Source organism: Gymnoscopelus braueri (assembly GCF_963280865.1).
Source record: "Gymnoscopelus braueri genome assembly, chromosome: 4".
Taxonomy (NCBI): domain Eukaryota; kingdom Metazoa; phylum Chordata; class Actinopteri; order Myctophiformes; family Myctophidae; genus Gymnoscopelus; species Gymnoscopelus braueri.
Window position 1 is genome coordinate 27,121,359 of NC_137605.1, and position 15,299 is coordinate 27,136,657.

Consider the following 15,299-nt stretch of genomic DNA (forward strand, 5'->3'; position numbering starts at 1 on the left):
TGATTCATTTCGATCGGTCAAGATGGCAACACATGGCAAATGGAACAGGGGCCTATTACACGAAAGGAGAATTAAATAAGCCTGGATTTAAGTCAAATCCAGGTTTGACAAAGTCTGGTCCGTACAGCCTGGTTTATTCCGTTCCATGAACACCAAGCCAGGCTGAAAAGGAGCGACTTTGTCGAGCTAGACCTTGTCGAGCCAGGATTGTAAAGCAGGGCTTCACGTATTCCTATAAAAGACGATGGAAGCAGAATCCTTGAACTTAACCAATCATGGAGCCCAAAACCAGAGCGGCGTTCTTCTCTGTGGCTGAACAGCAGCACTGCAGCAGCTCATGGAACAGTGGCGTTCCCAGGAATTACATTTAGGGCAGGCGAGATCCCCCCCCCCCCCTACAAAGGGGGGGGGGTACTCGGGGGAAAAATCTCGGGGGAAACAAGTTAACAACAACACTACTCACACTGACTACAAAACTGAAAAACGTTAATAAAAACAATATGCAAGTATAATCAATCAATTCTTCAGCGGTGGTCTCTTCATGTTGTAGTTTAGTAATGAAAGGTCAAGCTGCTCTCAGAGCCCCTTTTATGCCAGGTGAGTACAGGTGATGGCCCAGACCCCCACCCCTCCTGGTACCCCATGAAGACAAAGGCATACATTTGCATCATTATATAGGCGAGGGTCGCTCTGCTGAATGGATACGGTGGTGATTAGCTGTGTGCCCGCCGCGTGAATGGACGAGGAGGCGGGCTAATGGTCCGACGGCCACTATTCTGTTTGGATTTTTTTCACTGCCTGTTTTTTAAACTTGGCTGTTAGCCTGGTCCCTACCAGGCTAACTTCACAGCTAAATTTCCATGGTAACTAAGGTAGGATTGCGTAAATTTTCTTTCGTGAAATCGAGTCATGGATAAACTTATCCAGGGTGCTCTGGCTAAACTAATCTGGCAAGATAATTCAGCTTTCATGAAACCGATTCATCGCTAATCCTGGCTAAATTAAGCCAGGATAGGTGTTAAATCCAGGCTTAACCCCTAATTCTGCTTTCGTGAAATAGGCCCCTGGCCTTTCCCCAAATACTCTAGCATACATGCAAACTTGTAGCTTTTCAGCTACAATAGCCGTTTTGAATCCAAATAGGGCAATTGTGTGACACATGACCCGAAAAAAAAACATGTCACCTTTTTCACCTCTGGCTGTTTGCATGCCTGCGGTAAGCCTGATATATGTAATGTAGTTCCCAAGTGTAGTGGTGCTGCCCAGTTTGTAACCTCGAAATGTAGAGGTCTGGGGTGCATCCTTAGCATACTCAGTCCAACTACCTCCTCAGATCAGAGCAGCTTTTGAAAATCAAAAGTGTACATACATATGTCATCACAAAAATGAATAAAAATCATACCATAGATGGCTTGTCTAAAAGCCCCACTAATTACACTCAACCGAACCAAAGTGTAATGAATAGTTAGTTTGACATTACTATCCATTGAGCTTCACATAATTGCTTATGTGTTGTGTGCTGCTGCTATACGCAAAAAGTTGTGAAATGCACTGTCATAAAGTTATTATGTTCACCATGTTTTAAAGAAAATGAAAATGTCATATCCTGTCATCAAAAACGTCATACAATACTACTCCTACCTTATGTTGTGAAACATTCTTTGTTACACTAGAGATTTGGTAGGTTACACACGCATGTACCCCACACACACACACACACACACACACACACACACACACACACACACACACACACACACACACACACACACACACACACACACACACAGCTACGTGTGGCATAATGTAATAAGTTCCACCTCTGACGATGTTCAAAATGTCCTATGTTATGTCATACATGTTACGATGATGGAAAACTGAATGTGAAGTGTTACAGCAAATACACCACATGTGATAATTGTTAAGGAGAACAGTAGGGAAGAAACAAATTGTGTTTGTCTCTACGCCATAATACTAATGTCACTAATATTTTGGTTTTTGGCCCTCTCCTCCAGTCCACCAAAGATCCTCAGTGACTGGACACGGTTACAGCCAGTCAATATCTGATAAAATATTATATATTACAGGGAATTATATGAACTTGACCTAGTGACATTTTGCATCTTAATTTCCAAAGTTTTGTCAATACAACACATAATCCACCAAAAAACTCTTCTTACTTTGACCTCGTTTCAAATAAAACATGTTGCTTTATCGCCTTGTTATATACATGCTGTGTGGATGTTGTCATGACACTCTCATGGACTTTATGAATGGACACTGAGATGCTTTATGTTCTATTTCTGTCATCAAGATAATTTGAGTTTGTGTCGTGATAATGATCAATTAGCTAGTATAGAATACTGTAGTATAGATTTCAGTTTGGTTTAATGGAACAGATTTATGTTTTGGACCTTTGATTGTTTTGTATTTGCGTTTGGTTGTCTGTGTGGACTGCTGTTCCTGCCTGCCTTTCCCTACTCACCTGTCTTGTGTTGAACAACTCATCATCCCTGCCCTCTGTGTTGCATTGATTCTCAGTAGCAAACAGGATGATTATTGTCTCCGCCAGGCCGAAAGGCATGGCGAGAGAGTATGTTTTGCCCCCTGTCCGTCCGTCCGTCCGTGTGTCCTGTCTGTGTGTTAGCAGCTAATCTCCGGCACCGTTGGCCCGGTCGCTCCGAAACTGTGCACACACACTCCCTGGATGCCAATTCAGAACCTCTGCCCCAATTTTCACATGGGCCTGTTATAGCGCCACCAGGAGGCCGATTTGTGCAAAACCTATTTTTTTACTCCTACAGATTTTATCCAAACGTCATGCAAATCGGTACACAGTATCTCTATAGTCATGTGATCAACACAAATCTGTCTGATTTCCCATATTCCATCCACATTGCCTATGGTTGGCTTCCAAAGTTTGCAGGATTGGTCCGTTTTGAACAAAAAGCCTCAAACTATGCACGCAGCTTGCGATTTCCGTGAATTTTCACACGCACATTCCCACTAGGCCGAGGAAGAAATGCCACCCTTTTCACATTGGCCTGTTATAGCGCCACCAGCAGGTCTAATTTAGCAAAACACATTTTTGGAACAAAATGCCTCAAATCATGAATGCAGTGTCTGATTGCCGTGAAAGACCTAAGAATAAATGGCACCCTTTTCACATTGGCCTATTATAGCGCCACCAGGAGGCCAGAATAACGTAACTGACCTGGCGGAGACCTGTGCTCCGAGGAGCACTTTTTCTAGTTGCATATTAGTTTTAGGCATGTGAAATAGTAATGTCAGTAACTTGCACAGAACGAATGAGTGAATGTCATCTTTACTTTAGCGTACAACATTTCAGTGAATGACCCGCAGAGTCCATCAGTATCTGTGTTTGTCGTGTGACAGCTTTTCACTCTGTCTGCCTCTTCTGCCTGCCAGCCACCTGTCCTCTCCTATATGTGAGACCATTACCTCATCACAGCAGTGATCAAATCTCATGGTACTGTAGAGCACTCATATATTATTGCCTTAATGAATGGTCATGTGTGTCCATGAGCAAGACACATTAGTTCCTAACGGATAAGAAAGAAAGCTCTATTTTTTTAATCTAGATTGATTTGGTCAAATATTAGGACAGGAAAGGGGAGAAAACAAGGGAACTAAAATAAACTGCGAGGTTTTAAATGCTGCAATGAACAATGACCTAAGTAGGCAAGACACAGGCCCTTTAGGTTTTAATTGTCTTTTTCATTTTTTTTTGCATATTTATGCCTCCCATGCGATTAGCAAAGCAAATTTCTGTAAATTTGTAGTGATGTACAGACGTTATGGTTTCAAAACATATTTAACATCAGTTAATGTCCTCCTTACTTTAATGTTCTCTTTATTGCTGTGTGACAGAAATGCTCTCTCACTCTTGCATTTACTATAAAGCCCTGTGTGCAGCAACAACGGTCATTTGTCACGTCTACTCCTGTTGTAGACATTATTCTACTGTATTAAAATATACTTTCTTAGGTATTGCAGAGAATTTTAACACATATTTATATAATAACTTTCTTTTATTATGATTATCTATAAATTCCAAGTCTTTCTTTCTTTCTTTCTGACTGACTGACTGACTGACTGACTGACATTTGCATATCTCCAGAATTACTCATTTGATTAACTTTACACTTGGTAGGTGTATTGCTGAGGACCCAAGAACGTGCATTGTCGGGAGTGAAGTCATTCAGATGAGTGCTTCCCCAGAACCGGCCCACTCTGAATGGCCACACGTTCCCAAGCGGCATCCGGCATGCAACTGAACTGTATTTTAGCGCAGCAGTCAATATTATTGTCTCAAAAACTAAATGTCACTCCATTCTTTAGTTACAGGCATAGTATACCAGGGATTTGTTTGTGATTCACTGATTTGATTTGAATTCTTTGAAGTATGGCATATCAGATTGATAAGGTGAAACTTGAATAAGGGTTATTGTTATAATTGCAATGAGGTTTACAGTACACCGAGTACAGTATGTAGTACTAGCACATTCCTTCTGTTGAGGATTTTTGGATATTCAAGTTCTCATACTATACATGTGTGTTCACACAATTTACTTCAATCGTTTGTGAAATGCATCTTTAGTAACACTACACTGACCGTCACCAATATTCTGTTTACTGTACTGTATAGTTTATTTTATTTTATTTATAAAAAGCTCTTTTGTAAGTTGTGACGTATTCAGGCAGGAACTTTGTAAGAAAGACAGAACATTACACAACATGAAAATAGAAAACAGAACTAGTGTCTGGGAGGAACAACTGAAGTTGTGTTTTAAAGGAGATGTTCTTCTTATAGAAGAAGAAAAAAATCGGTGCTGACTGCTGAGTGCCACTCCCCCTGACATCTGTAGTGACTGAACACCCTGTCAAACCAACAGAAACAGTCTGGAATGACTGAGTGTGGAATGAATTGGAACTGTTTGACTTGTCAATGACGGTAAAACAACTGGGATAAATCTGATTCAGAACACATTTGAAATTAGACTGAGTATCTAAAGGAGAAAGAGTGAGTAGACGGGAGGGATAGAGGAAACATCGGTTTTGTTACAGAATTAGCTCCTAGTCGACGAAAGTGGATTACTCTGAACTTCATTCTTGGTTTTGAGGTAAGAGTTAAAACCATGGCATTCTGATAATATAGACTGAACTAGGCGAACTGCATTTTGGTTTGTATCTTATGTCGTCACTATTTTCTATATATTTTTTATACAAATTTTCTATAAAAAAAAAACATTTTTCTTACAGAGAGACATGACTGCACCTCTTCGAGTCATCCTCATATCCTGTCTACTTCAAGGTGTGATATACCACATTTTAATAGTTTGATTATTTATTTATCTTTTATATATGAATATAATTATGTTTTATTATGCTTCCCAGGTATTTTATGCCAAGACTGGGTAGCCTTCATGCCTCACAGTATAGAAGCACTGAGTGGTTCCTGTGTGATCATCCCCTGTAATTTTCTCCTTGGCCCTGGATGGGATTCCTACCTGGATTCTTCTTGTAAAGCTATATGGAGAAGAGGCTGGAGGCGAACGCGAGTGTTTGATTCCAGTCTCACCGGTGCAAATGCAATCTCAAACACCTTTCAGGGCAACCTGACAGGGAATTTGCTTCAGAAGGACTGCACCACCATCTTCAACAACGTTCCATACCATTACTCCGATTATTTCTTCAGACTTGAATGTGATAACGCTCTGAAGTTCAGCTATGGAGCAAGTGTCAGCATTAACGTAAAAGGTTTCTGATGTTTATTTTTGTTTCTTCCCCTCTTTTTAGTTTTGTCCTCTTGGCTAACCCTATAGGGCGTAAGTTTGGTTTTAACATTGGTAGGGCCACACACACAGCTATACATTTGCAACTGTTACAGCTTGAGCAGTGTAGTATTATTATGTGTTTAGTATGGCAAGTGGCTATGTGGTTGCTTAGATGTGGAGAGTTGTCTCCTATACAGTATGTGCCAAAAGAATTTAAGTGCAAATCCCCCACTTGATATCCTCCTGTTTCTGCCCTGCTATTGGTGCCAGATTTTCCTGATAAAATGATGCATGATGTTCAGAATTGCTAATTTGCTAAATGATTTCCATGTCAACATGTTGGTTTTTGGCTATTTTGGGGATACAGACGTGATCATCCTCTCCTCAGACTGAAATGGTCCTGCCCCTTGCTACTGGATGGTAGCCAGTGTTTTTGCTGTAGCATTTTATTTTTGTGAGAGGCAGAAATTTGGGTTAAGATAATAAAATTATATTATAGATATAGATAAATATTGATAGACAAAAATAGTTTGAGGCTGGTAAACATTTTGGTAGGGACAATTCAATAGTTTGGTAGGGACAATTCAATAATATCACATATCCCTATTGTTCCGGACCCTACCCCAACCTATGCCAATGGGCTAACCTGTTTGATCTAGCAAATGTCCCATCTTTGCTCTTTAGATACTCTGCCCAGACCGACCATAACACCATCCAGGGTGGAGGTGGAAGAAGGGACCTCAGTGAGTTTGACATGTACGGCTGCAGTCCCCTGTCCCATTCTTCCCCCAACTCTGACGTGGACCACCGGCCTCGGTGACATTGAGGAGAAAGTCCATAGCCAATTCATGACCTCTAGTCTGACCTTCGTTGCTTCTCACCTCCATCATGGACAGAAGCTCTCCTGCACTGCTCTCTACAAACGGCCGTCCGGCAACAGTGACCTCTCACTTGAAAGAAGTTTGACCATTAATATTCTTTGTAAGTATATGTTTGGTATATTATGTTTTATGTTTCACATATTGTATTTTATGCTAAAGTTGCTTGCACTGCGTTATGCCACATACAAGAACATTCGACAGTTTCAAACATTTCTTCCAGATCCTCCTAATAACACATCAGTCAGCCACACTGGTCCAGTACTGGAGGGCAGGACTGTGACTCTCACCTGCAGCAGCAATGCCAACCCAGCAGTGGAGAGCTACACCTGGTACGGAGTTGACGGAGATCAGGTGACATCAGTGGGTTTCAGGAGGATGCTTTCAATCAAGGTCTCAGAACACAACAGCCAGTTCTACTGTGAAGCCAAAAACAAATATGGGACCCAAAATTCCTCAGTCATTCAGATAGATGTGCAATGTAAGTTATTGTGATTAAAGTTCAATTGATCATTGTGATGTCAGCCAAAGAAAGGAAAAGAACAAGAAAATTACTACTACACGGTCATTTAACAATATGAGTTTGTGTCTCCATTGTCTCCAAGTTGCGCCCAAGGACACCTCAGTGTCAGTCAGTCCATTTACTTCAGTACCAGAGGGAAGCACCGTGACTCTGACATGCAGCAGTAAAGCCAACCCGGCTGTGACCAACTACACCTGGTACAGAGTTGACGGAGACAGCAAGGACATGGTAGAATATGGACATGGACAGACCTTTACTTTAGACGGTGCCGATCCGAGCCACAGTGGAAACTACTACTGTGAAGCAAGAAACGACCACGGGGAGGATATATCAATGCCAGTGGAACTTGATATTTACCGTAAGTTTGTTTAACAATAATACCACTGACCTGCATTACTCACACATCACACCAACAAAAACTGTACATTTCCAGTACGCACTGTCACTGAATATGGCTCTAAATGTTTTGAGGCGACAATTACTCATGTACACGTACAGCTGCATGTGGCATGCCACACATGGTTTGGGGCCAATAAGTCAGTCATGGGCTACACACTATAGTGTCTGGGCCGTTGACAAGAAAGTCATTGTCCTGACAACCTCAAATCTTGTCTAGTCAATCTCTCATCATCACTGAGGTCTGTTGTACTGTATGTCTACATGCTTGCCAGTGTGAAGATTGTGTGTAGATGTTTGTTCTCTTTTGCCATGGGGGGGTGTTTGGCTGTCAAGATGTCGTTTCCAGATGCCCATAATGGAAACATTGTACCATCAACTGAATAGACATTTCACTCTAAATTCAATACCACTCATACTGTACATCAACTGTTAGCTTAAAGATTACATGTTCCTAAATTGTTTTACTGTCATCCAGTATTTTATAATATACTCAGGTGCCTCTTGGCAATTAAAATACTATACTATATCCGTAAGTGATCACTTTCGTCTGACAAAGAGTTCTTTTTCCAGATTCTCCCAAGAACACATCAGTGTCAGTGAGTCCCTCTGGTCCAGTACCGGAGGGTAGCTCTGTAACACTGACTTGCAGCAGTAAAGCCAACCCAGCAGTGGAGAACTACACCTGGTACAGAGTGGAGGGAGCAGAGAAGGAGGCCATTGGTTTTGAGAAGGATGTCACCTTCAATGTCACCAAGCTTTCCAGTGACGAGTACTACTGCCAAGCTCAGAACATCCATGGAGCTCACGACTCAGAGCCCATTAGTATTGATGTAACATGTAAGAGATATACCTTGATTTAGATTGGCTCAATTTGATTTCCAGTGTTGTTTTGGCCTTTGCTTCGCAACTATAACACATACATGATATATTTGCAGTTGCTCCTGTGATCCTGACCTCCTCCGGCTGCATCAGGATTTTGTCCAAAATCAGATGTTCATGCGAGAGCCACGGTAACCCGCCTCCCTCACTGCAGTGGGAATTAGCTGGAGAATCAGTCAATGGTTCTGACGACATCACCATTAAAGATTTGTTCCTGAGCAGCACTGTTCTGAGAAGCCTCGTCACTTTGCGGGAAGTCGTAGACGAAGAGATGCCCACTTTAGTCTGCCTCAGTACCAACACAATTGGATTTGATAGTTTCACTTTCAACATGTCCTCCATTGAGACTCAAGCAGGTATCATAATAAAAAGATATATATATATATTTTAATGCATCTTCTGTCTTCCAGAAATTGTGTAATATTTAATTGTGACCTTGCAGGCGTCCATACCACCTCTCTGTTGATTGGCTCTGCTGTGGGAGCTGTGGGTATGATGCTCCTCTGTGTCGTTATGGAGATCATTTGCAGGTGTTTGACACCTTACACTCACTTTGAATATGAACTTCATGAAAAATGATATTGCATTTATAATAATTGGCTGTTTCCTGGTATTCAAGAACAACATTTTGCTTTGGTCTCAGGAAAAAGAGAGGTCGCCTGTCTCCTAAGATAGGCCTGAAAGAGACATCAGAGCCTTTGGTTACTATTGAGGTAATGTGCTTGGTATTGTACGTTCAAACTTCTACATACAAACACAAGCATTTAAGGCAAGCAGCAACAAAAAAGGTTTGACACACATTAAGTTCAGAATGTATAAGTTTAAATGATAAAATGTTTTTTTTGTTTTGTTTTTATAAACAGCTTAGGAAATTGATAAAGTTTACACATACCATCTGCTCTAAGGGGTGCTCCTCTAACAGCATTACTTGTACTTAACTTACACTGCAGTTTATGAATTCAACACCGAATGCTTTTTTAATGACCCAGTGAGTAGAACAGAAATTGCTTTTACTGTAAATGTTTTGGTCATATACAGTACATGTGCATGACTGACTGCACAATCCAATATTGCAGTGAAGTTCTCCATCACTAGACAGTTAAAATGCTCTTTTTGTGTCCTTTAGGCAGAGGAGGCTATTTATGCCAATAAAGCCATGCTGATGGCGGATGGAGGAGATGATGGAGACACTCTCCATGGTGGAGGAGATGATGGAGCCACTCTCCATGGTGGAAGAGATGATGGAGCCACTCTCCATGGTGGAGCCACTCTCGATGGTGGAGGAGACGATGGAGACACTCTCCATGTTGGAGGAGATGATGGAGCCACTCTCCATGGTGGAGGAGATGGTGGAGCCACTCTCGATGGTGGAGGAGACGATGGAGCCACTCTCCATGGTGGAAGAGATGATGGAGCCACTCTCGATGGTGGAGGAGACGATGGAGCCACTCTCCATGGTGGAAGAGATGATGGAGACACTCTCCATGGTGGAGGAGATGATGGAGCCACTCTCCATGGTGGAGCCACTCTCGATGGTGGAGGAGACGATGGAGAGACTCTCCATGGTGGAGGAGACGATGGAGAGACTCTCCATGGTGGAGGAGATGATGGAGACACTCTCCATGGTGGAGGAGACGATGGAGCCACTCTCCATGGTGGAGGAGATGATGGAGACACTCTCCATGGTGGAGGAGATGATGGAGACACTCTCCATTACGCCAGTGTGGACTTTGCTGAATTGCGGGCGAGGTCATTGGGCCAGTGTGAGGAAGGGGAGATCAGAGGACTGGCTTCCAAGACGGCCGAATATGCAGAGCTCCGTCTCAACTCTGGAGGATGTAGCGGAGCAGAAGCTGAGATGGAAGAGATGCTTGCAGACACCGCTTCTGGGCAGGGGAGTGACGTGAATGATCAAAGGGTTCAAGTCGATGAACAGGCCATCGCTATAATTCAGGGAGATGGAAACGGGGTAATAACTGAAACAGAAGATACTGGGCTTCCAGAGCTGTAGGAAATATACTTACAGGTTTAGTATTCACCTGTCAGTAGAGGCCCAACAGGGACATTGTAGGCAGAACTACTCGTCTATGGCAGTGGTTCTCAACCTGTGGGCCGGGGCCCACTGGTGGGCCGCAAAGGTATTGCAAGTGGGCCCCCAAATAATTGGCAAAACACTAAACACTAATGATATAATATAACATTAATATTAAAAAGTGATACCAATAAATAAGAACTTAAAGTATACTTCGTTATATATATAAATTGATTTAATCATTAAAATAAACATGCTCTGAAAATGCACACGGCCCATCTGACCACTTAAAGGAGGAGTTCACCCAAAAAATTACTTATTTTCTATCAATTACACACCACATGAAGCCTTGATTTCATGGATTTATTTTAGTTTTTGTGGCATTCCTAAGACAATAATTTGATGACCGTGTGTATTTCCGGTAGGAGACACAAATAATCTACTTAGTGTCTCCTACCGGATACATTAGCCGGTAGGAGACGGGAATCAAATTATTAGCTTAGGAATGCGACAAAAACAAAAAAGAATCCATGGATTCAAGGCTTCATAGGGTGTGCAATTGATAGAAAATAAGTCATTTTTTGGGTGAACTCCTCCTTTAACACGGTGTTAAGTGGTCTGATGGGTGGGCTGTGAATTATTTTCAATATTTTCAGGTGGGCCCTGATCCATAAAAGGTTGAGAACCACTGATCTACGGGGGTTGAGTGAGGTAGCACGGTGAGTGAGCTGCATCAGAAAGAGTATCAGCAGCCAGGGCTCATTGGGGACCTGGGTTAGCTCAGGTCAGAGGTCACCACCCCAGCTCATCTTGCTGTGTGTTCATATCATCACTGTCGGGTGGAAACCTTGTATGTCCAATAATTACAGTTCAGGATATTAAAAAAATAATAAAAAAAAGTCTGTGTTCCAATGTATCCAATGTAGTTATTATTTAGACACAAGCTCTTGTCAATACTTTTCATTGGTTAAATATTTATAAAATGCACAGACAGACTTTTTTTTCTCTACATGTTTCAATAATTGCAAAAATTGCAAAAAGATGAAATATGGAGATTTTGCCCGACATCAATGATATTCAACCTTACACATTTGGCGTTTATTTTCACTTTCCTGACCATTTTCTCTACTCTCTATATTGAGATATGAAATATTTGAGAGCCAAAAACATTCTCAGTAATGTATTGCTCCCAAGTTAACCTCCCTCTGTATGATGTTCTGCCACCTAATGTTTTCCTGTCTGAGTTTAGTAATGTTTCTAATATCCCTCTTGCTATCTGTATTAATTTATTAATATTTTGAGTGTTATTTATGAACAGTGTGAAACAGAAAATAGGTAGAATGTAAAGGTATTTGTGTTATGGTTTGTTGTGACAGCTTTTAAAAAAACATTAAAGTCCAGTATATTGTATTCATATTGTTTTTTTTAACAAAGGAGAGAAACTGGTACATGATATCGATCAGAAGTCAAAAAAACGTATAATAAAATGTCATGGGTGAATGAACCATAATAGCTCTTATGATGCAGAAGTAAATCACTGTCAAGCTGTTGCACTACATTGGAAATACCCTCCATTGAGAAACCATTTCAGTTACCCCAGCATTGCATGAAGTTCCCAAACCAATGTCAAAAATGCCAAAATGACATTAATCTCTGCCAGGAACTTATTGCATTCTATGTGTCTGTCTGTCCTCAGCTTGTCTCAGTGTAACATTTCTTGCAACCAGCAGGCCATAATATAAAAAATTAAATACTTTTCAAATCAGTCAATGGAAACTATATAATTGTTGTGAATTCATGATTGCATTTTGCAATTTGTGTCCAATTCTTAATAATAATATTATAATAATCAATGATTTTGTCATTAGGATGGGCTAGACCATTTCATAGAGGTGTAAATCATAATACAACTCATAGAAATAGAAAATACTTTTTTACTTTTACTTAAGTAAAACAATTTGAGTACTTTTCCCACCACTGCATTTTACTGTACTTTCAGTTTACAAACAGATGTAACCCTACTGTACATGCAAATTACAGTATAACGTTCAAGTGCTGTGAATGGAATAGTATTTAAAATAAATTAAACACTGCTGTTCTTAAAATTGTGTCAAGCGTGAACAAGTCTGTGTGCATGTTTATTTCTCTACATTAAAATTATACCTGTGAGGCGACAGTCGGTAGCGCTGTCGCCTCACAGCTAGAAGGTCCTGGGTTCGATTCCCGCCGGGGACTCTGTGCGCGCTGGGGGTGTGTCTTCTCCTCCGCGTCACCAGAGCCCATACCCTAGGTGGGGTTGGCGAAAGGGCCTACTCTGTGTGGAGTTTGCATGTTCTCCCCGTGTCTCCTAGGGTAGTTAATACTCTCACAAAAACATGCAGTAATCCTGGTCACTATACTGCCTCCCCCTGGTCAGCCGGGGCGCCTGATGGAGGGGAAGGGAACTGGTTGGAATAACGTGTTCCTTCCACGTGCTACGTCCAACCAGGGAAACTCCCCCCTGTCAGGTGACAAGAAGGTCAGTTGGCTCTCATGCATTGAAGGAGGCATGAGCTCGGCCCTGGCCTCCCTAGGCTGGTGGGGGAGTGTAGTGCCCAGGATCACTTAGCAAATTGGCACCGGGTGAAAAAAGGGTTACAAAATCGAGGGATAAAAATTATATAAAAAAAAAAAACGTTTTAACTGTTTATTGAGGCCATCCCCCGACCAGCCTGGACCCCAGCTGTGGCCCCTTTGATGTTTCGAGTCCTCCATCCGTTTCTTCTCATCCTAAGAATATAAATGTAACTACTCAGGTATAAATCATATATAATTTTATATAATTTCAGGCATTTCAATGGTAGTGAAAAGCATGAATAAAGAAAGTCAACAAATGTGTAAAAAGTTAATAGAATTCCAGAAAATAGTGGTTATGGTCACACTCACTCACCCTGCCTTCCCCTCTCTCACTTCCTCTCTCTCAAACATTAAGAGAGAGTGCATATGCTCCTTCCACTCCTGCATTTAAATAGTAGGATAGCCGACAACATGCATTATGCAAAGAGTTTCCATAATTTCATACTGTGAAATCGTGGTATCCTATAGTATAATGTATTGTCTTTTACCCAAGTACAAATACTTAAACAATTGTATAGATTCTCTCTTATTTGTCAACAGTAGGAGGTGCACATTGTATACTTTGGCTGTGGCATTGTTCAGAAAAATTTATGGACTGCATGAGATCAACCTTTAATCCAGATTAGATGTGAATGTGCAGCAACTGATAAACTGTCATAAAGTCTGTCAGAGATGAAAGATAACATGTTTTTGCCTCTGCAACAGAAACAAGCAAATGACAAGAATGTCACCCTGTCATTGTTCTCAGTTTTCATGATTCAAGAACTGGAGGGATAGTGTACTGCAGTAGATGGACGCCCAAATTTGTATGTATTTGGCCATGGACCCCCATTTGAAAAAAAGTGCCAGGGACCCTCATAAGAGAAGATTGGTCAAAATAAACTTCTGTCTTGAGATTTAAGAAGCTTTCATAAGTTATAAGCCCCCCCCCTTTTATACATATTTTATGTATAAAATATAAAGGCACAAGCTTTGTAATTTTGAGATTGGGTCTTGTATTTTTATTTATGTATTTATTTATTCATTCATTTTATCCAATTGCTGCTCTTGTATGTTATGTTTACTACAGCGCCGTATAACATCGGTTATAAAGGCTTGCTTGTCGTTAAGGATGATTGCTTTGGATCATCTCAACAATTTCCTGTTTGAGAGTGAATAGAAGAGAGGGGGTAGGTTTAGTACCATAACATAGCAGTGTGTAACAACCTCTGACCAGGTAAGCCATCTTATTCATAATTATGGTCATAGAAAAGTGAAGGGAGTTTTGGAAATTTCAATGCCTTTCTGTGAAATGCTGAAGTGTGAATGTGCCTATACTGATGTTAGATTCCTTTGACGTGATTTTGGTTTGATTGTTGATACTTGATATCATAGTAATGTGTCATGAATTGCCTTTCAAGTATAGCAACCTTGTTCTCATCAACTGTGCACTAGACTACCGATTGAACTTGTTATTCATAACATAAATTCAAGTTAATTCCTTGCCAAAACGTTACATTTTCATGGTTCAAAAGTTTAGAAAAGGAAAGGTATTTTCTGCCACCCAGAATATATTGATAAACATGTTTAATCTTTGTTTTTTTTATTAATATTTAATCTGAATAATAATAATAATGTCCTTGGCAACATTTACTTACATTACTTACATTAGTGGACTTATATTTGATAGCTTTGCTTCAAATATGAGCCATCAGAATATACATTTTCTCTGTCATCGGTTTATTCGGAAATCATAGATTTATTTGACATAAAACCCATAGAAATGCTACAGCACTAAAAAACACAGAAAACACACAAAATACTAAAAAGTCCTGTACGGTAGCTATATGGCTTGGTTATATCATTGCACTATGCTGGTTACATTCCAAGGTTGGGAAGAATAATGTGTGCCAATAGTCAGGGGATATTAGCAGAAAGATTTCCAATCTTGGAATAAATTCCTTACCAAAAAAAATCTTCACCAATGTGTTTGTAAAGGTGTCTAGTAACACATCTCACAAAGACTGAAATTCAGTTTCCCTAGGAGAATTTTTGACAGCTGCTGAAAGTTGGGGTACCCACCATTTCCCTGCATTTCCATGCAGGGCAAAAAAAACAAATTTTAATTCTGTTTTAAGTAGCATGTGAGGGGTCAAACTAGGGTGTTTTTATGATTCTGAATCCGTTGCAAGCAT